Source organism: Phascolarctos cinereus, unplaced genomic scaffold (assembly GCF_003287225.1).
Source record: "Phascolarctos cinereus isolate Bilbo 61053 unplaced genomic scaffold, phaCin_HiC Scaffold_3;HRSCAF=262, whole genome shotgun sequence".
NCBI lineage: Eukaryota > Metazoa > Chordata > Mammalia > Diprotodontia > Phascolarctidae > Phascolarctos > Phascolarctos cinereus.
Genome location: NW_027555736.1, coordinates 127,670,031 through 127,690,431, shown reverse-complemented (window position 1 = coordinate 127,690,431; position 20,401 = coordinate 127,670,031). Strand labels below are relative to the sequence as shown.

At 37.8% G+C, this 20,401-nt stretch overlaps 1 long non-coding RNA gene across 1 annotated transcript in view; it reads left to right on the top strand.

Annotated features, from left to right (window-relative positions):
• The window catches only part of LOC144456186 (uncharacterized), a 43,716-nt gene extending 28,416 nt beyond the window's left edge, over positions 1–15,300 (top strand). The window contains exons 2-3 of the long non-coding RNA XR_013485094.1: positions 7,263–7,310; positions 14,808–15,300. This is a non-coding gene — a long non-coding RNA (uncharacterized LOC144456186). The remainder of the gene's footprint in view (positions 1–7,262; positions 7,311–14,807) is intronic.
• The last annotated feature ends 5,101 nt before the right edge of the window (positions 15,301–20,401 follow it).

Below are 20,401 nucleotides of genomic sequence, written 5' to 3'. Positions count from 1 at the left end.
CCGTCAGGTTCAATTCTGGGTCCAACTCATTATCAATCTGCGTTATATGTATTACACCTAGATCTACTATTCAACAATTCAAATCACTTGTACCTTTAGTTTAGTTGCCTTGATCATCCCTGGGAAACTTGAAGGTCAGTATTATTCCTTGAGTCCACCCCACCCCTCTTCATCCCCATATTCAGGGTCTGATTTTTACTGGCACCAGAAGTGGTTATTTACACCATATAATTTGAGGCATATTAAAACCTATAGTGGGCCTGTAAGGCCCACATATAATAAAACGGGAAGGAGAAATACAGAATAGGATGCTACTACATGACAAAAGAAGTGTAGACACAGACTATCATGAAACGTGGAAAACACCTAGTTCAAGCGTGGGGAACCACCATAGGTTTGTGCTTGAGGACCTAGAGGGCCACATGTGGCCTCAAGGCCACAGGTTCCACACCCCTGACCTAGATCCTAGAGAAAACATAGGCTTCACAGAATGTCAGACATCTATTGAGAAGTCTGTGCCCAGTAAGCCTCCATAGCAGTTTACACATAAGATTTAAGTTTCTTTGATTGAGGCAAAGATGAGGCTTAGAGTAATGGCCTGCAGGATGGGAAACCAGGAGAGGAATTCCATTTAAAGTCTTGAAGCACAAATAAATCAATAAGTATTTATTAAATGTCTACCATATGGTAGGCATTGAGTTAGATGCAAGGAAGTAAGGCATTCCAAATTTGGGTTATCATTTTGTTTGTTTAGGATACTGAGCAAGTCCAAGACAATATCAATGTCCTTATTCAGGATCTAAGGGTTAGCCTTTTTTTTCTTACCCTTACATCTATTATCCCCCTTATTCATATTGTCCTTCCTGTATTTTCATATATTGTTGTTTTCTACTATTTTTTCTCCTAACCCTACTCCTCATTTTCTGTGCCTAAGATTTTGCCTCTACATAATAATCATGAGGAAAAAACTCAAATCATTAAACTCCATTTTGAGATTCATGTGTGTGATTTACTTATAGGTCCAATTTCTCGAGATACAAGGGAAAAGAAAAGCTCTATGGAAGGAATCTAGCATTCTTTCTGAGCCATAACTAGGCCTTGACCTACAGCCTTGGAATTTAAAGGACACTCCACTCTCATTGCCTGTGGTTCTTTGGCAGCCTAGAAACAACTAAATTTAGTATCTACCTAGGAATGGGGATGGGGGCTTGGCCTGTGATTTTATTAATTCAGTAAACTCCTTTTACAAATACAGACCATTAGTTTTTCTGCAACTTAAATCTTTGAGAAATGCCTAGGACACTGAAATTAGGTAATATGCTCAAAGGCGCCCCCCCCCCACTAGTATGTTTCAGAGGTAGGTCTGGAATTTACACTATCCTTGCTCTAAGTTTAGCTCTATATTCCCCATGCCATGCTGTCTCTTATCACCTGCTTATCGAGAACAATTAGTTAGAATATGAAGTTACCAATTGGTGTCTACTTCTTCCCCTGGCCAGGAGAAGCCCAGGTGAGCTCTTCTCTAACCCACCCTGCAATCTCCCCTTCCCAATAGTGCTGATGATGCATTCTTTTGCCACTTGCCTCATAAGCAAAATTGCTAGTCACAGATCGGCCAGAACATCAGAGGCTATTTGAGGCAAAACTATTCAGATGAAGCTCAGTTTACACAGATTAACAAAATCATGTTACGAGGTCTGTTCTATAGGTTAATTTCTCTAGGACGTTCTTTTCTCAATAGCTTCCCTACCTTCTAAGTAAAGCATATCATCATTCTCCAAATTTCAAATCAGTCAATAACCATAGACAAAGGAAGGGATATAAACAAAGGACGCCTCATGGGAGTAGGGACAGGTAAAAAATTCAGCTACAGCCCATTGTTTAGCTCTCTGAACCATCTTCCCAGAACAGATTAAAGTCACTATCCCCTCTCTTCTACCCTGACATGTATGGCTGGAGAGGTAGAAATTACTAGTCCTAGCATTCTGAAACCTGGGAAGCTTTTTTCTTTGATCCTTTCAGGCTTCTCTCCACTTCTCCCATTTTATTATAGCTATATTTAAATTTGGGGCAGCCAGGTGGTGTAGTAGATAGAGTGTCCAGCCTGGAGTCAGGCAGATTCATCCTGAGTTCAAATCTGGCCTCAGATTATTAGTGGTGTGACCCTGGTCAAGTTACTTAACGCTGCTTGCCTCAGTTTCCTCATCTGTAAAATGTGCTAGAGAAGAAAATGGCAAATCACTCCAGTATGTTTGCCAAGAAAACCCCAAATGGGGTTGTGAAGAGTCAGGCATGACTAAAATGACTGAACAAAATATTTAACAACAACAAAATACTTTTCCAAATGAAGTTGAGTTTTTACTTTATTTTATTTTGTTGAATTCATTTCATTTTAAGAGAGGGCTGACTTTTGCCTTCTTGAGGAAATGTAAAACTTTTGGCCAAGTTGTAATTTCAATGGCATTCCCACCATTCTAAACTGACTCCAGTATAATGTGAGAGAGAGAAAAAAATTACGAAATGAAAGAGACACTGCAGAAAAACCTCTCTTACTTCTCTTACTTTATTATGTTACTCAGGCCTGGCTCTGACTGTGTTCTCAAGGTTCATGATGCTGCACAGGTAGTGGTGATAAAGGAAGTCAAGGGATTGGAAATGTTCCACCTGAAGAGGTTTTGTTGAGTGGTATGTGCTTGTGGTCAAATTAACCTTGCCCTTCCCTAGATAACATCGATTGCATTTTTTTGCACTTTTCTTTCATGTTTGGGTTAAATAAATCTCAATTAGTCAAACTAATTATGCATTTTAAATAGGCTCCCATTTAGGGTTAAGCAGAAAGATTTCCTACTTTCTTCACCCATCTGAAAATTAGTCATCTTGTTCGAACCTAACCAAAAAGTAATTATGGGTCCTTATTTCTCTGTAAATACTGTAACTCTGAAGAGTTCATGCTTGAAAGCATGAAAGCTAGGATTACGATAGATTCAAATGAAAATTCTTCCTAGAGATTAAGGCTACTTTTACTTTAAACCCGTTCTAGTACTTGGTTAGATCTCAAAAGAAAAATCAATTTAACTGTCCTCTTTTTAAAGGGGGCAGGGCATATTCAAGGTCAAAAAAGGCATCTGATATGGTTTAACGTGGGTGACTATACAGATGAACAGATTTGGCATATTTAAATAAAACATTCTAATAGCATGTTCTGGCCTTGGAGGCCTCGGGCAGCATACGTTGTATTTGTTAGACACTATGGCTTAATTACTCTCATAAATGAATTATACCAGTTTCAATTTAAAACTGTAAGTGTTGCAGTTGAACTAGGGTCAAATTAGACTTTCTGTCAATTATGCAGATTACTTAAGCAATTATGTAAATTGTTAATAAATTCTTAAGTGATGTGGAATTTTTCTTGCAAAAATATATATTTTGTTATAGAACTTAAACTTTTTGAGGGCATAAATGTATGAGGGACACTGAAGGAAGGTAGATTTAAATATCCATATTCAGACTCCTCTTTTAGGCCCAGTGCCTACAGGATCTTAGAATTAGAGCTGGAAAGGTCTTCAGAGGTCATTTAGTTCATTTTCTTCATTTTACAGATGAAAAAACTGAGGCCCATAGAGGCTAAGAGATTTTTTTAAGGTCAGCCTGGTAGTTAATAGCTCAACTAAGATTTGAACAAAACCCCAGAACTCTCATCACCACCATAGCTTTATACGAAGAAGGCTTAGTAACCAGTTCTAGCTTTAAAGGAACAATGCACGTTATGCTGAGAACTAGTTATGTATTTGGGAATCATGTAGATTCTAGGGGTTTGCGTAGGTAATGAGATCTGGGGCCAAAGTAACACATGTACTGTGTGTCATTAGCTTTGGTATACACTAAAATTATTCCTTTCCTGCTGAGTTTCTTAAGACAAACTATTTTCTTTTAGGCCTTGAACCTTTGGGACCATTCAAATTTACATGACTGTCTTAAACCCAATTCAATCATCTTCAAGTTACACTATTTCATTAGTGAAGGATGGCCTTGACAAAAATAACCAAATCTTTCCCTTGATCTATTAAGTGGTTTTCAGATTTCAGCATTTTTAAAGCAAAGCCACCATCTTGTTTTTGCAAGTATTGACAATTCTGAAGGCTCTAACCTCTATTTCATTTCCCTATTTAAATCAGTATCTTTTTCATCATTCCACCCTTTAGCACAGAGGGAAGGTCCCACCAAAACTTTTTTTTTTCTTGGTTGCTTTCCATGTAAAGTTGAAAGCTATTTTTAACAAGAAGCCTCTTTTTGAAATACAAACTAGAAAGAACTTTGTAAAGTGGAAAGGAAAAGAATTGGCTAAAAGAGTGCCCTGGTTTACCTGTTAATCATCCATTCCTTTCCAAGCTGCTCGTCAGAACCATCCAGGAATCCAACATTGGATGTGGTTTGATGTTGTTCTCCTTGCCATTCATGCAAATTGCTACTGTGCAGGTGAGATGTTGGGGAAAAGCTTTCAAGTCCCTTCGTGGAAAGCAGAAAACAAATTTGAACTTGGAATAGGACATTCCTTGTTTTGGAACCCAACCCCTGGCAACTACAGTTGGTGAACCCAGCTGGGGTGTTCCTGAGTTCACCTGCTACTAACTGAAGCCTTAATAAAGGCAAAACCTTTGACCTCCATCCTCCAGGCCACTTACCTTGTGCAAATTAACATTTTTACATCAATTTTTAAATGTGTTACATCTCTGAAAAAGAAAGCACCTGATGCAATGAAATATGCATATCAAAGCTTAAAAACCAATGGAGAATTCAATGAGTGCTAAATTATGGGTCTACAGAGGGCTGCCTTTGTTAAAATCTACATGCCAGTATGTGTAAACTCCAGAGTATTCAACCAAAGGCAGAGGGGCAAGTATACCTGGCAACCCTTTACTTTTTTTTTTCTTACTCTCTCTCTCTCTCTCTCTCTCTCTCTCTCTCTCTCTCTCTCTCTCTCTCTCTCTCTCTTTTATTCTTTGTGACACAGAGGGAAGACTTTCTAAAATATTACATGAAAGCTCCCTTTCAAAACTCCGTTTGCTTTGTAGTGGCTTTCTAGCTGTTCTGCATACTTAAAAGTCGTCACCACCTTGAGTAGATTACATGCTTTTAAAAAGACATTGTACCTCTCAGAGTTCCCAACACAGAGCCGTCCAACCTGCATTCTAAAAATGTCCCATTGTCATCCTCACAAGGATTTCTGTGAAAGAAAGCAAAGCTAAACAAACCTTTTTTAAAAAGCGACAACAATGCTTTGTTGAAGTCATCTTCAGCCCCACTTCCAGCAACACCCAGGACTGTAGACAGAAAGCTATTTAGAGCATTGAAAACAGCCTTATTACCCTGCCATTTTGGCACTTTTTTTTTTCGTGACATTAGAGAGTCCGAAGTGACATACATTTTTTATAGCTTCATAAAGTCGTCTCCTGACCGGGTCACCCTTCTCATAACTAGGGAGCAGAACGCTTGAAAAAAGCCATTCATCAACGTGAAAGGAGCCACTGTCTACTGGCTCCAATATGCACACAGTCTGGCAAGATTCAGCTCAGTGCAAATGCTAACTTACTCCTTTGCTAATGCCAAATGACCCGCTCACTTCTATTAGCACACAGAAGGGGACAAGAAGGGCATGGTTGCTGTCCGTGGCTGCATAAATGCTTTTCAAGACATAGCCTAGGATCAACACTTCTTGCTAAATGTACTGAACACATAAAAAAATTAGCTTTATATTTATACTAATTAAATATTCAATTAAACAAAGATAAAATTATGGGAAGAAAATTTGTTCTTGCCTAATGGACTATATCCCGTTTATTACTTTTCCGCAGATATACCATTAAAGTTCCCATGGAAAGCGGCAGGAATTGTTCTGATTTTTATTTCTTCAACCTCTCTTCCTTGGTTGTTTTGTTCAGACGTTCCAATTAGGAAGTGTCCACCCTGGGAGGGAAGAGAACCAGTCCTGAGTACATACTGCCCCCAAAGGCTTTTTTGTCCAGTTGAAATGGGAAGCCTCAGGGGCATAAGTCCATCCAGGGAGGACTTTTCCTTGGAATTTAGTAGCCTAGTTCTGGGAATCGTAGGTCTGTGTGATCTAAGCGCTCCATGCTTGAGCTGGGTTTCAGCTTAGCTCAGACTGAGGTCTTGTGACAGATGCAGCCATGTTTCTGATTGAAAGGAGCAGGCTGCCCTAAACATATGGCATAATGGGTTAGTTCACTGTGCTTTTTGCTTTTGAAGCCTGGGTTCAAATCATAGTTTAGATTACAAATGAAATAGAATTAGGCTAACCTCATACTGTTTGTGCCCTATTTTTTGTTTGGCAGTCCTACTTTCTTAGCTCAAAAAGGAGATAAGTAGGGCAAGGGCAGATTTTGAGGAGAAAATATCTGTGCATATATACATGTGTGTGTATGTATATGTATGTATATACACACACATATAATATATATATATATATACATATATATGTATCTTGGGCTGACAGTAGGGTAATGGAAATAATTATTTATTGCAATAATCATAATTATATTCCTGAAGTATTTTAAAAATTGTAACCATAACACTCAGACCAAGGGAGAAGGCTATTGGCTTTTTCTGTGTGTATTTAAGAAAGATGTCAGATTGATTGCTGGAGAAAATGTGTTTCTGGTTGTTTTGGGGGTTTTTTTGTGTTTTTGTAGGGTTATTTTTTGTTGTTGTTTTTTAAGTTAGACCAGCACCAGCCACTCTGTGTGTCTACCATGAGATTCTCTCATCACTACTGTCTGCCAAATGTGTAGATACTAACACGCAAAGGGGTCAACACCAAGAAAAAATGGCCATTTAGTTTCTCTCCACCGTGCAGAGATGGCCTCTCTGTTATACTCTTACCTTTTGAGGCCAAGGACTGACTTTGGAGGATTATTGACCTTATAGTTTCTCAAAACTAAATCCACATGCATTGCAAAAGGGAAAAAGAAAACTCCAGAAAGGTATATTTTCAGAAAAACCACAAGGGAAGTTGGGGGCTGGGATGGGTGGGGAGGAAACAGCAACATGCCATTTATTTATTCTATACTGTAGGAGTAAAACTGCTTGAAATTTCTATAGTTACATTTCTAATTTTTATTTCCAATTTAAAAAAATAGTCTGAAAGTTCTATATGAAAAGCTTTGCAACTCTAAAAGGATTAATCTTTTTAAGTAGCAATCTACAAATTCTGAGTTTTCCTGTTGTTTCTTTTTTTTATACAACAGATGGTGATGCAATGACATCTCATTTGATTTTAAGGCCTAATTATAAATGTAAGTATAAAATAAAATATTGGGATTAATAAAGATCACATCTGCAAACATCTTCAACAATAAATATGAACTACGTAGTCCCTAAGGCTTGGACCTTTCTTCACCTGCCCACATCATCCCAAAGCTCATAATTTCTTATTTCCTTTATACCATTGCTCATTAGAAAATTGAGTCCCCAAATTTAGTTGAGCAAACTGTTCACTGCAAACAGTGCTTGCTAAGGTCTAGCCATTATAGTATGATTCTCAAGCTGATTTATTCTGACTTCTAATCTGATAGAAAATGAATATGAATTCTGTTTTGAGTAACTATCACCTAGTACTAAGTGGTACAGTGAATTGAACACTAGATTTACAAAGACCTGAGCTCACATCTTGCCAGACATTTACTAATTACGTGATCCTAGGCAAGTGACTTCCCTTCTGTCTGCCTCACCTGTAAAATTCAGATAATAATGGAACCTACCTCCCAGATTTGTTGTAGGGACAAAATGAGATAATATTTGTAAAACATTTGGGCATCTTGAAGCATAATATAAATAGATATTACTATTATCCCTCAGTTTAACAAAGTGAAAATAAAAACTGGCTGCTTATAGCCTAATTCAGAAAGCATTTGATCACCAAAAATTAAATATCAATACTTTTCTTAAAAAAAAAACAGCAACAGTTGATTATAGTTTATATGTAATGTGAGGAAAAGCAGAAAGCAAAACCTTTAAGAATGTGACCAAAAGAAAACATGCATGATAATTGAAAAAAGTGGGTTCAGTGAAATTTTTGATGGTTAATTAAATTTTTATTTTCTGTTTATTCAATTAATTTCATATTAAACCATGTGAAAGGGTTTTTTTTTCTTCAGCTACAACTTCAGATAATATAATATATTGGTAACACTGATTATTTGGATAAATAGATTTGCTGTAAGGATTATATATGATCTGTACACTTGGCTCTTTACCTTCCAGAGCAAGGAATTATTTTATGTGTTATTTTCTTGTTCCTAATTTTGCAAAATTATGGCTTTAAATGTGGAATAACTATAAGATGACATGTTTGGACCTTACATAAGAGTCTGCTAAATCCTATCCTAAATCTTACTTAACATCTTGAGTTTCTCCAAAACCCCACTATTACCAAGAAACAGCACCTTGCTTTCTTTAACTTTCCTGATTATTGTTCACTGTGCTCTGTGTACATATCCAAAATGAAGAGTAAATGTGAATACAATGCAAGAATAGATGATCTGTTCTTAAAATTTACAGAGAATTGAAGACAAGGTCTTAGGAGATATAGATTAAACACTAGAAAGGACCTTTGAGACCATCCAATCAAATCCCCTAATTTAACACAGGAGGAAACTGAGTCAGAGAAATTAAGTGAATTACCCAAGGTCACACAGGTAGTAAGCACCAGACTAAGGATTTGAAGCTAGTTCTTTTGATTCCAAATCCTACACTCTTTCCTGTGTATCAAGCTGCCTCCCCAGTGGGGGAAGGAGAAATGGATTATATAATTGTCCTCTTAAATTAATAATTGATATTTATGAGGGACCAGAGGCTAACAGCATTCAAGTGACTTGTTTATGCTCACATAATAAATACATTTTAGAGGCAAGATTTGAACACAGGTCTTTCCTGAGTCTAAGCCTAACACTCCATCCCCTGTACCATGCCATTTTTCCTTAATGGCATTGTTATGGCACTGCTCCTCCCCAAAACGTGCACTTTGTGATAAATAATTTAGACATTTTTCAAGAAGTCTAAACCATAATGAAGCCTAAGATGACATACTTAATCAGGATTAAAAATTAAACTTTATTGGAATTTTGACAAACAGCACTTACTCTGAAGCAAACTCTGAACTAGAGTGGTCCATTTTCAGGCCCCCAAATGGAAGGGCACAGCTTACCTCGTGACAAAAGGTTAGCCAGGGGAATCTTAACCATGGATGCTTGGGATTCAACAGTCTCTGAGGTTCTTTGACATAGCCTGGATCCTGAGGACTCCATCCCTACCTCCTTAAGTTCCCAATTATCTGGATTCACTGTCTGTACTGGCTGGGTTCATGCAATAATTGCTAATCTTGTCCCTGAATTTGGGAAACCTACATAAAAAGGAGACAGGGTTTCCTTTCCTTTAAGAAACATTTTTGTGTGTATGAACAGGGAAAACATTCTTTAACAGAAAACTGAGAGAAGTTGCTAGAGGTTTCATCTTATTTATGTTAGCTGACTTTCTTTACTACTTTACTTTTACCTTGATTGGGAACCTAAAACTAGAAGTAGATGAAAAATCTAGGAAGGAAAATAAAAAGGTCATTTTTCAACCCTGAAGGTCTTAGTTTTAACTATTTAAATAGAAGAGTCTCATCATGCCTAAAATATTCATAACAGCCAAATATGAAATGCTCAAGTAAATTTTCTCTCTATATCGTTGTATAGCTAGTTTACCACAAACCTGAAAGAACTAAGCAAACATTTTCTGAGATCCTCAGTCTATTTTGATATCTACAGTGCTTTAAGGTTTTCCAAATGCATTCCTCTCAAAACAAAGCGATGATTTGAATTCCCTTCCTGAAACTCATAACCTGAAATTCAAAAATATTTTTCTTATCCTATATTTATGTATTTAACATTTTTCTATGCAAGCAGGCATTTCTAAGATTCATTTTTACATATTCATCTTCTCAGTAAAGCTCTTAATCAGCTGCTGCCTCAGGCTCTTGTTATGTATCCTCCTTTTTTTTCCTAAGTGGATTGATGGGGACAGAAAGAGGTCAAGTGATTCACTCAAGGTCACACAATGGAGTCAACAGCCCCACCAGGATTAGCCTTCCGGTCCTGGGACTAGTTGCACTCTGGGGCCAACAAGATCACAACTGCTGCCATAAAGGCATTTTCTTACAAGCACTCAGGGACAGAAGCAGCCGAAGGCTCACACTTAGCTGAGTGTGAAGGGAAGCCAGATTTTCCCAATGATAAAGAAAAATAGCTTTTTGAAACTCTGATATTACTGAGCTAGGGAACGAAGGAAACATAAGATATATCTGCCTACTCTCAGAGATTAATAATTTCTCTTTTGCCCAAATTCATCTGAGGGAGTAGAAGAATGCTGAGGGCTTAATGCTTTATATAACCATTGTCATAATTAACATGATATTTGCCTTTCTGTATAAACTGCAAACATTTAAAAATAAGAAAAAAAATTTTAAAAGTTATAATAATGCTTTATGATTTTTAAAGTCTTTTCATAGGGCTTTTATTTCATTTTACCCCACCCCACTCCCCCACAACAGGCTAGAGAGGCATGATGGGCATTGTTATGCCTGTTTTACAAATGAGGGATTGTGCCATAGCTAGCGAAAGGTAAAGTCAGGTTGTGGCTGCCTCATTCTCCCTTTGCCTTATCAATCTTATAAGCTTATATCCATATAAGCCAAAGAATGCTTGGGATTGGGTTTGGGGGGATAGAAGAGGGGAAGGAAACTGTGCAGGAAGACTCAAAAATCTCCATACACAGCCAGGCACTCGTAGACCATTAGAGGCAGAAGTGATCACAGAAGTCAAATCTAAAGCCCTCATTTGACAAAAACAAGAAGCTAAAACCTAGAGACTTTGAAGACAGTCCTCTGAATTCTAGATTTGATGCTTTCTCTACTAGAACACTGGAGTCAGCCAATTCTATACTTTCTTCCTACCAACATTATACTCCAACCTTCACCTAATCAGACAAATTTGCAATCCCAGTAATCTAGTTTTACCACTTGACATGTGAACTTCATAACCATACCTTTCCTGAACCTCGGTCAACTCTCCTCCTACCCAAGGGGACTCTTGACTGATCCATCTTTGGGCTAACTTATACTATTTTGCTGTTTGGAACCTCCACTTTATTACCAACAAACACCTTTACTTTTCTTCCCTCTTTCCTTCTCCTCCCACTTTCCCCTAGCTGACATCCCCTACCAGTTTGAACCAGAGTCATGGTGAATTATGCTCATTCTACCTTATGGTTGGAACCAAAATTTCCATTTTCCATGAAGTTATTATATCTCCTGCAAGCTTCTCCATGGGTCTCCACCTATTTTCCCACATCTACTCCCAATGACTCACAGGGCCAGGGGAGTCTAGTATATTCTTTCCCAAATGCTACTGCAAAGCATTCCTCTATCACCATCTTTACATAACATTTGCTCCTTTCAAAGTTCATATAATTACTTTACCATACCCTCTCCCCATCCTTGTTGCCATTTTCTACTGAGCTCCAGGTCCTTGCCAACTCTTCCAGCTTTCCGAACTTAGGTTCAGATAGAGCACGGGGCTTGGAGTCAGGAAGGCCCAAGTTCAAACCTAACCTCAGACATTCACGAGCTGTGTGACCCTGGGCAAATCACTTACCCTCTGTTTACTTCAGTTTCCTCATCTGTAAAATAGGTATAATAATACCAACTATCTCCCAGGGTTGCTCTAAGGATCAAATCAGATAATAATTGTAAAGTACTTCCCAAGGTTCTGTCCTTTTTTGTATGTGCTTTCCCTTGGCAATCTCACTGGCTCCCCTGTCTTTGACAATTACCTCCCCACAGGTGATTTTCAGATCATTGTCTCTAGCTGTGACCTCTTTCTTGATTTCTAGACCCACTATCTACTAGCTGTCCTTTGTTGTTGTTCAGTCGTTTCAATCAGGATTGTGACCCCATTTGGGGTTTTCTTGGCAAAGATATTGAAGTGGTTTGCCATTTTCTTTTCCGGCTCATTTTATGGATGAGGAAACTGTGGTAAACAGCGTTAAGTGACTTGCCCAGGGTCACACGTCTAATAAGTGTCTAAGGTCAGATTTGAACTCTGGTTTCCCTGACTCCAGGCCCAGGGCTCTACCAACTGCACCACTTAGCTGCCCTACTAGATGTTCTAATAGCACGTAAAACTCAGCATTTCTCCAAATGAACTTTTTAATCTTTCCCCAGAAATTTGTTCTTCCTTCTGAATTCACTTTTTCTCTAAGTGGCACAGCATTTATTCACCTAGTCTCCCATGTTTGAGAACTTTTTCCTTTCCTTTTACCATGTATTATCCAGTCACTTACCAAGCCATCTTGGTCCTTCTGAATTACTTCACATCCATTCCCTCCACTTTATTCCTACTACAACCATTCTGGTACAGGAAGTTATTTCCACTGGCGTGGACTATTACAATAGATCAGCAAAGGGGCCCACAGTGTTCCAAGCACACAGGTTTCCTGCTTAAAGTTTACAGTCTACCAACCCTAAAGAGGGAAAATGAAAGGTTAAATACATATACTTCTAAGAGCTGGTATTTATTTAAAAAAAAGAAGCTTACTGGCTTCTAATGAAAATAAATTCAAAAGCTACAAAATTTGTCAAAAAGTACATTTTCATGTTTTATATTAGATCAACGGTTTGGTTTTCTACTTAGGGCAAAAGACAACACGTTTAATAATTGAGTGACTCCATTTGGAAAAAGAGTATAGATGAATAGGCCTTCCCTCTTGCCCTCCTCAATTTAAACCACATTTGAACTTATGTGCACTTTCAAAAATGTTTCTCATGAAGTGCCTTTGCATTGCCTAATTCTAAACATGCCTACTTCTAGGACTATGAATTGCAGAAATGGAAGTACTATATAGAATAGGAAGTATCCTAGTATTTTTGCCTTTCTGAGCCAGGAACTACAGGAAACCTTATAAGATTTCCTGACCAGTCTTATGATTGAAACAATTAAAATAAGAATTTGACTTCTGGAGGATTATCAGAGCCAAACATAAGAACCACTCCATATTCACCTACTCCATGATTTCTACAAACATGCTGATTTAGGATCCCATTGCTTCAATTCAAGATGGCCCAGTGTTAAGAACACTGGATATGGAGTCAGAGGAACTGGGTTCAAATTCTGATTCTTCACACTGTCTGTGTGACCTTAAGCAAGCCACTTGACCACTCTAGGCTTCAGTTTCATTAATTGTCAAATAAGAAAGCTGGATTAGATTGACCTCAAAGGTCCTTTCCATCTCTAAATCTATGTTGTTATGATTTCTCTAGAAAGCATATGAGGAACAAATATATTTTGATATTTAGTAAAAGAAGTGCACTTAAATGTGCTTTTTTGAAAAACAGAAAAAGATGATGAGAAACTAAAGAATTGTGGATTTTTTTTGCCATCATAGAATAAATGGTTTCTCATGGAGTTGAAGGATTTGTGTTTCATTTCCCCCTCTTCCCTCAAAGGTTTTCTTTTTGACGTAGAAATCAAAGACAGTTATCCTAAAATAGGAAGAAAAACAATCTGTCAAAACCAATAGGGAAAACTTTCTTAATAGAACATGGTTTTATCTTGTCCTGTATCTAACATAGACTTTCTTTGGGAAAATACCAGCTAAAAGTTTCCCTTAACTGTCAGCCTGGGACTAAGAATGTCTGGACAAAAAAAAATAGAGAGAATTCTTGGGTTGGTTGGCTTGAAGCAGATAGCCAACATAGATAATTCAGGCCAAGAAAAAAAAAAGCATATTTGGGCTAAGGTCACACACAGCCATTTATTTGCTAAATTCAAGAATACCACATCCATGCAGCAGTGTCCAAATGGGCTGTCTACTTTGATGAAATGAACTTGAGATTTCCTTCTGCTTTTTTTGACATAAAAAGACAGTGGCTGGGTAGTGGAATGGCATTCGGTATTTTTACTTCTGCTAGCATGACCTTGGTAAAATCAGACACAAAGTTTAAATTCCCACTTGCCTTTTTCTTATTTAGACTCAAATTGTAGAAATGAATTTATGATTTTGAATCCACCTATGAAGGGATAGCTTAGATGGGAAGCTGTAAAATTCAATTAATCATTACCATGAGTCAAAGTTTACAGATAATTAATATTTTTAAGTTTGTGTCTACATTTACTGATTTGATGGACTAATTTATAAATCAAGCACAACCTCAGAAATTATATATAACTGTGAAAGTGGCGGTTCTGATTTGGTGAAAAATCATGGTCCTAAAATGTAAGGAAAATATCTTAGAAGTCATCTACTCCAACTTCTTCATTTGACACAAAAAAGAACAGAGGCCTGGAGAGGTCAGAGGCCAAACTGGAGCCAAGTCTGCTTGAGTGCCAGTGCGGCGGTCTTTCCAAAATACCACTTATCCTCTCTAAAATCTGGCTCTATGGGTCTAAAAAAAAGAGGTGACCTGTGCTTCAATTTTGGCTCAATGTGCCATGAATTATATAGAACTTAACTTTGAATCACACTTACATGCATGAGTCTCTTAACTCTCCTAGAGTGTGTTGCATTTCTTCACAGCAAAGAATAATACTGTGCCATGAGCAAAAAAAGTCTGAGAACCACTAGTTTAAGTGCTTTTAAAAGTATAGTGTAATTAATTGCGGTAATGGTAAAGTTCCTTTTTCCCCTGAGGCAAAGTTCAACTGGGTCAGCTCTAATGAGGACATATGACTATATATTTCTTCACTGCGTCACAGGTGCATGCTCCACCGATGAAGACCATGAATTCTCCATACTTTAGAGGATAGTTTCATGAATCATCCTGAAAACAAACCTTTGACTGAGGACTGACCTTCTGGTGATGAACCTAGTCTATGAAGACAGGCTGGCCTTTTCGGACAGACATATAGTATATTGCCTTTACTCTGTCTGTATTGGATGTTTTTTCCAACTTGTTGGGCTTGAAGCAATGTTTCCTTTGCTGGCATAACCCTTGAGAATCAAAGATCACCTTCACACCATGATGAGCATCAGAGTAAGATTTTAGCGGAGGATAACTGATCATAGTTGGTATTTAAAAACCTGGGGCAGTATATATAATAGACATTATGCTACCTGTGTAATTAGAGGACTGGATTTTGTCACTGGTTTACAATCTACGTAATGACAAACGACTCCAACATCTCTGCCAGGAAAACCCCAAATGGGGTCAAGAAGAGTCTCATGACTGAAACAACTGAACAACAATAATCCTAGGTAAGTCATTTGACCTTTCTTAGTATCAGTCTACTCATCTGTGAAATTAAGGAATTCTACTAGATAGGTTTCAAGGCCTTTTCCAGCTCTAAGTCTATGATCTTTAAAAAGCTGATGAGAAGAATTATTTGTATTAGTATTTTATGATTTACATATATAGAATTAATTGTAGGATATACCATTAAACTAGGAGTCAGGAAGACCAGATTACTAGCTGTGTGACCCAGATCCCAGCTCAGAGACTAGATGAATGCTCTGGACAAATCATTTAATATCTCTAACACTTAGTTTTCTCATCTGGAAGCTGGGTAGGTCAGTGGTTAGAGTGCTGAATTTAGATCCACAAAGAAATAAGAACAAATATAACTTCAGATGCCTACAATCTCTGTCCATGGACAAACCACTTACTCACTTTTAGGCTCAGTTCTGTTGTTTGCCTAAAAGACTGAGAACTCATGCAAGGAAGGTGCAGAAGTGATACAAGGACACTCTCAAGGTCTCTCTGAAGAACTTTGGAACTGATTGCATGAAATGGGAGATATTGGCAAAAGACTGCCCAGCATGGTGTGCCCACATCAAAGAAGGAGCTGTGCTCTGTAAGCAAAACAGAATTGCAGCAGCTCAAAAGAAATGTGAGATGCACAAATTTAGAGAATACACCCCAAATGTTCACATAGACTATTTGTGCCTGACCTATAGGGGAGCACTCCGAGCCCGTGTTGGTCTGATCAGTCACAGTCAGACACATGGTAACTTGACTCTAACATAGTGATGTTATTTTGGTCCTCTCTGAAAATGAATGAAAAGAACCAACTAACCAAAAATGAGGATAATAATAGCCACTCCCTCACAAGGCTGGTGTGATGATCAAATGATGGAATGTATGTAAAATCCTTTGCTCAACTTCATATGCCATAAAAGGTGAGATAGCATTAATATAATTATTAGTTGTAGTGTATGCAAATAGTACTTCATACCTCCTTCACTTACTGAATAGTTATCTGTGATCATTATTCCTTCCTTACTTGATTCTAAACTCCTTCAATGAAGGACTTACTTATATTTGCAGCTTCTTCAATTTCTAGCAGCTATAATAGGTACTTCATAAATGTTTTTAATTGAATGAGGCAGGATAATGCCCTTAAAATTAACGTGTTCCCTTGGGTAAGGTAAATATGACCCCTATAATGCAATATTTTTGGGCTACCCATTCATTTAGCAAACTTTTTTCAATGCTAAATTGTGGTTCAGCCCAAATGAAATGACAACAAATTCTAAATTAGTGGACTCCAAATAAATGATGTTGTAGTTAGACAATGTATGACATTATATATAATAATTGGCATTTATATATGGCTTTAATTTTTGCAAAGTGATTTGCATATCTTATCTCATGTGATCCCAACAAAAATCATGTGAGGTATGCTTTTCTATTTTCCCCATTTTACAGATGAGGGAAATAAAGGTGAGAAAAGTTAAATGATTTACCTAGGGTCAGCTAGTAAGTGCTTCAAGAAAGGCTGGACCTGTCCTCTTCCTGACTCCAAATCCAATATTCTATCCAAGATGTAGATAATTATAGTAATTTTTTCACAGACATCTTTATGCATACATAATTTTTAAGAAAAACCAAACTAGCTAGGTTAGCCATTGTTGCAATAATGCAAGATTTCTCCAATTGCTCTTTCTTACAAAACACTATTAATTACTCCAAGTTGTTTTAACACTACATGATACATCACTCTTCACTTCAAAGGTGGGGAAAACTGAGGCAATTGATTCAATGGTTCAGAAGGAAAAACAAACACACACTAAAACACTTTTGTCTGAATTATCCCAATATTTCAGACATAGGATTTTGCACCAGAATTATCTGGTTAGTTACCTCACTTGTACAGTCTCCTTATATGTAAAGATTTATACTAGAAGATTAACTTTAGTGGAGAGTGAAGTTGGTAATTCTGATTCTAGACATTCAAAACCCACTGATATTTCATCTGAAGCCATTATATACTGAAGCAGACATGGTGTTATAGATAGTGTGATTAATGATAGAATTTATTTTTAGGTAACAGGGGCCTGGCAGATAAGGGCCCAGTACCTTAAGCAAACAAAATCTGTTCTTCTTAGTAACAACTCATATGGGTCCTTATATGGTCTTCCTAATAAAAACTTATGTTGGAGAGCCTGCTTCTGAAAAAGCATACTGGTGGGCTCAGCCCTCTACTTTAGAGCATGCACAGGTGTCCTGTGACTGTTTCATGTCTTTTCTCTGTGACAATAGAAAGCCTTCTAACTAGCAACAGAGCCAGCTCTGGGTATAGATTAAAAAGACACAAACAGAATGGATCTCTCTTTCCTGAGGGCCATTAAGGGAAGGAATTCTCTGGATAGGAAGAGGCCTCAGCATTTATCTCCCTATTAAGTTCTCTATGCGGCCTGTGAGCACCTAGCCTTGCTCTTTCCTCTGTCCCTTTTACCGTTTCCAGATCTTCAGAAAAAGAACATTAGAGAGAGAATGACCTTGTGAGTGTCAAAAGTTTTGAAGAGAATCAGGTGAAGAACAACTTGCTTGACCTAATCTAGAAGTGGATTGACTTGGCAACCATGTCCTGAAAGGAAAGGAGTAAGTAACTCATTCGTTGGCCATACCAACTCCTGAGATCTTGATCTCAGGAGGAATGTTTATAGCTACTACTTTTAAGTTTGAGATCACTCCCCTGGGGACAGCTAGGTAGCCCAGTGGATAAAGCACCAGCCATGGAGTCATGAGGACCTGATTTCAAATTTGGCCTCCAAGACTAACTAGCTGTGTGACCCTGGGCAAGTCACCTAACCCCAATTGTCTCACCAAGAAGCAAAAAAAAAAAAAGTTCACACTCCCAAAGACCAAAGTATAGAGGGGAGAATATGCCATAGTTCAGGAGGATATTTTTCCACTTTGTTTCAGTTGCTCTCCTTTTATAAAAGCTAGTTGGTGTTGATTGATTGATATTGAGGAAGAATTAATTTGTACTTGATCTGGAGGCAGTAATCACTGGTGACTGATGTGGGGGGAATGCTGGAATGGATGCTTGAACCAATAGCTGAAGAACCCCACTGCCTCTTAGGGGTAGCACACCCCTAGCACACTGAAGTGGAGAGGTACAGGCAACTGAACTCTGAGGTCTTAACCTGGTAGTAGTTATACTACTAGTATGTTTGTATGTGTGTGTGTGTGTGTGTGTGTGTATGTGTATGTATGTATATATATATATATATACATATATATATGTAGAGAGTGTGTATGTGTATAGATACATACACATACTAGCAGATATATATGTATTATATACAGACACACACACATACACATATACTAGCAGGTATATGTAGATATAGATATAGATATAGATGGGAAAAGTAGGTACTATCTTTCTACATGTACTTATTACAAGTCTCCATAAAGTCTCTGATGCCTTATTGCAATGTGGAGGTGACCCCGTATTCTTGAAGACAAAGCTAGAATAGCCTAGCACAACAAAGACATCAATATATGGAACTGGAAATAGAGTGTATGTTCATCACTTGAGTACCATTTCAGCTAACTTAAAAAAAATGTTTATCAACACAGGGTTTACCAGTAGTGAGATATATACATATACATACATACGTATACATATATATGTATATATATTTTGCCACAATAACTCATGAAACAATATACAATGGCTTGGAGGCTTTAAAGTTCTGAAGTGCACTATATTAGTTAAACTGAAGTTCATTTGGGAATCAGAAAGAATTAACCAAATCTTATCAGGAAACATGAGAGGCATGAAAATTAACAACTATATAGCAACATTAAGAGAGGCATCAGGGAATAGTGAAGAGAGAACTGGCCTTGAAGTCAGGACCACCTGGGTTCAAGGCCTGCCTCTAATATACCCCAGCTTTGTGACCTTGGCAACTCCTTTATTCTCTCAGTGCATTAAGCAACTCTGTAAGACTCTAAGTTGCATAGAAGATGTCCATCCTCATTGCTAGAGGGAGCTTCGTCATCCAGGAGTCCCCTACATTGATGAAATCACAGGTCCCACCCCCATCCCCTATACCTAGTCTATCCATAGTTCCAATACACAGCATGGAGTATTACAGAGCAATTGATACTCTCTTTTTATACCTCCTAGGAGACACTGAAAATACCTGAAGTTCAGTTGGTATAGCTGTCTTATTTCCTTCCCCAAAACTTCTTCCTGTAAATGTCCAACAGGAACAGATAGCCACAATAACGAAATAGAACAAAACCTAAACAGTAGAGGCTCAATTTCTCATCCATCAATTTATTTTTCCCAATTAAACAGGGACTCTAGCAGCAATCCTAATTCCAAATGCCAATTCTGCTTTCTCAAGCTTTCTCCAACTAGCATGTCGATACCTGAAATTAGTAAGAGGTATAGAATGAGACAACTTAAATGGAACTCTTACACGAAATCCTTAAAAATTAAAATCTTGAGATATGTTATAGGTCTTTGGAACATGAGTACATGTTGTAAAAGCTTTGAGATGTTTTCTCATGTCACTCAGGAAATCCTCTTTGATTATATCACATGCACTTTGTTTCACTTGCCACATTAGGCAGATATGAATGTTTCTTGCTGTAAATCAATTGTACCTGAAACAGGTAAATACAATCGTCACCTTCCCAATTGAACTTACCTGTGTGATGGATCTGAAGGCTGGCAGTGGGGGGTGGGAGATGGGAGGTGGGGAGGGTGTTACTTGGAATGTCAACTAAACAAGGATTTACTGAATTCTCTAGGTATGATACCTTCCCCTTCCGCCCCCCCCCCCCCGCCTTCCTCCACCTCCTCTCAGTATAGTTGAACTTTAAGAGGCCCAGGAGAAAGAAGAAATAAGACTTTAAATAATTTATTTGGAGAAACAGTCAGTGAAGAGGAACAAATAATGTTTCGCTAAAAGAACTGGGACCTTTGACACTCCCCTTTTCGCTCGGGTACCTGGAGCCCTAGCCGGATTGCATTAGTGAAATTTTCATTTGATGGCATTTTAATATTCTGCCTTGATGACTTTTTAGCAACATTTACTTTCAGAGGTC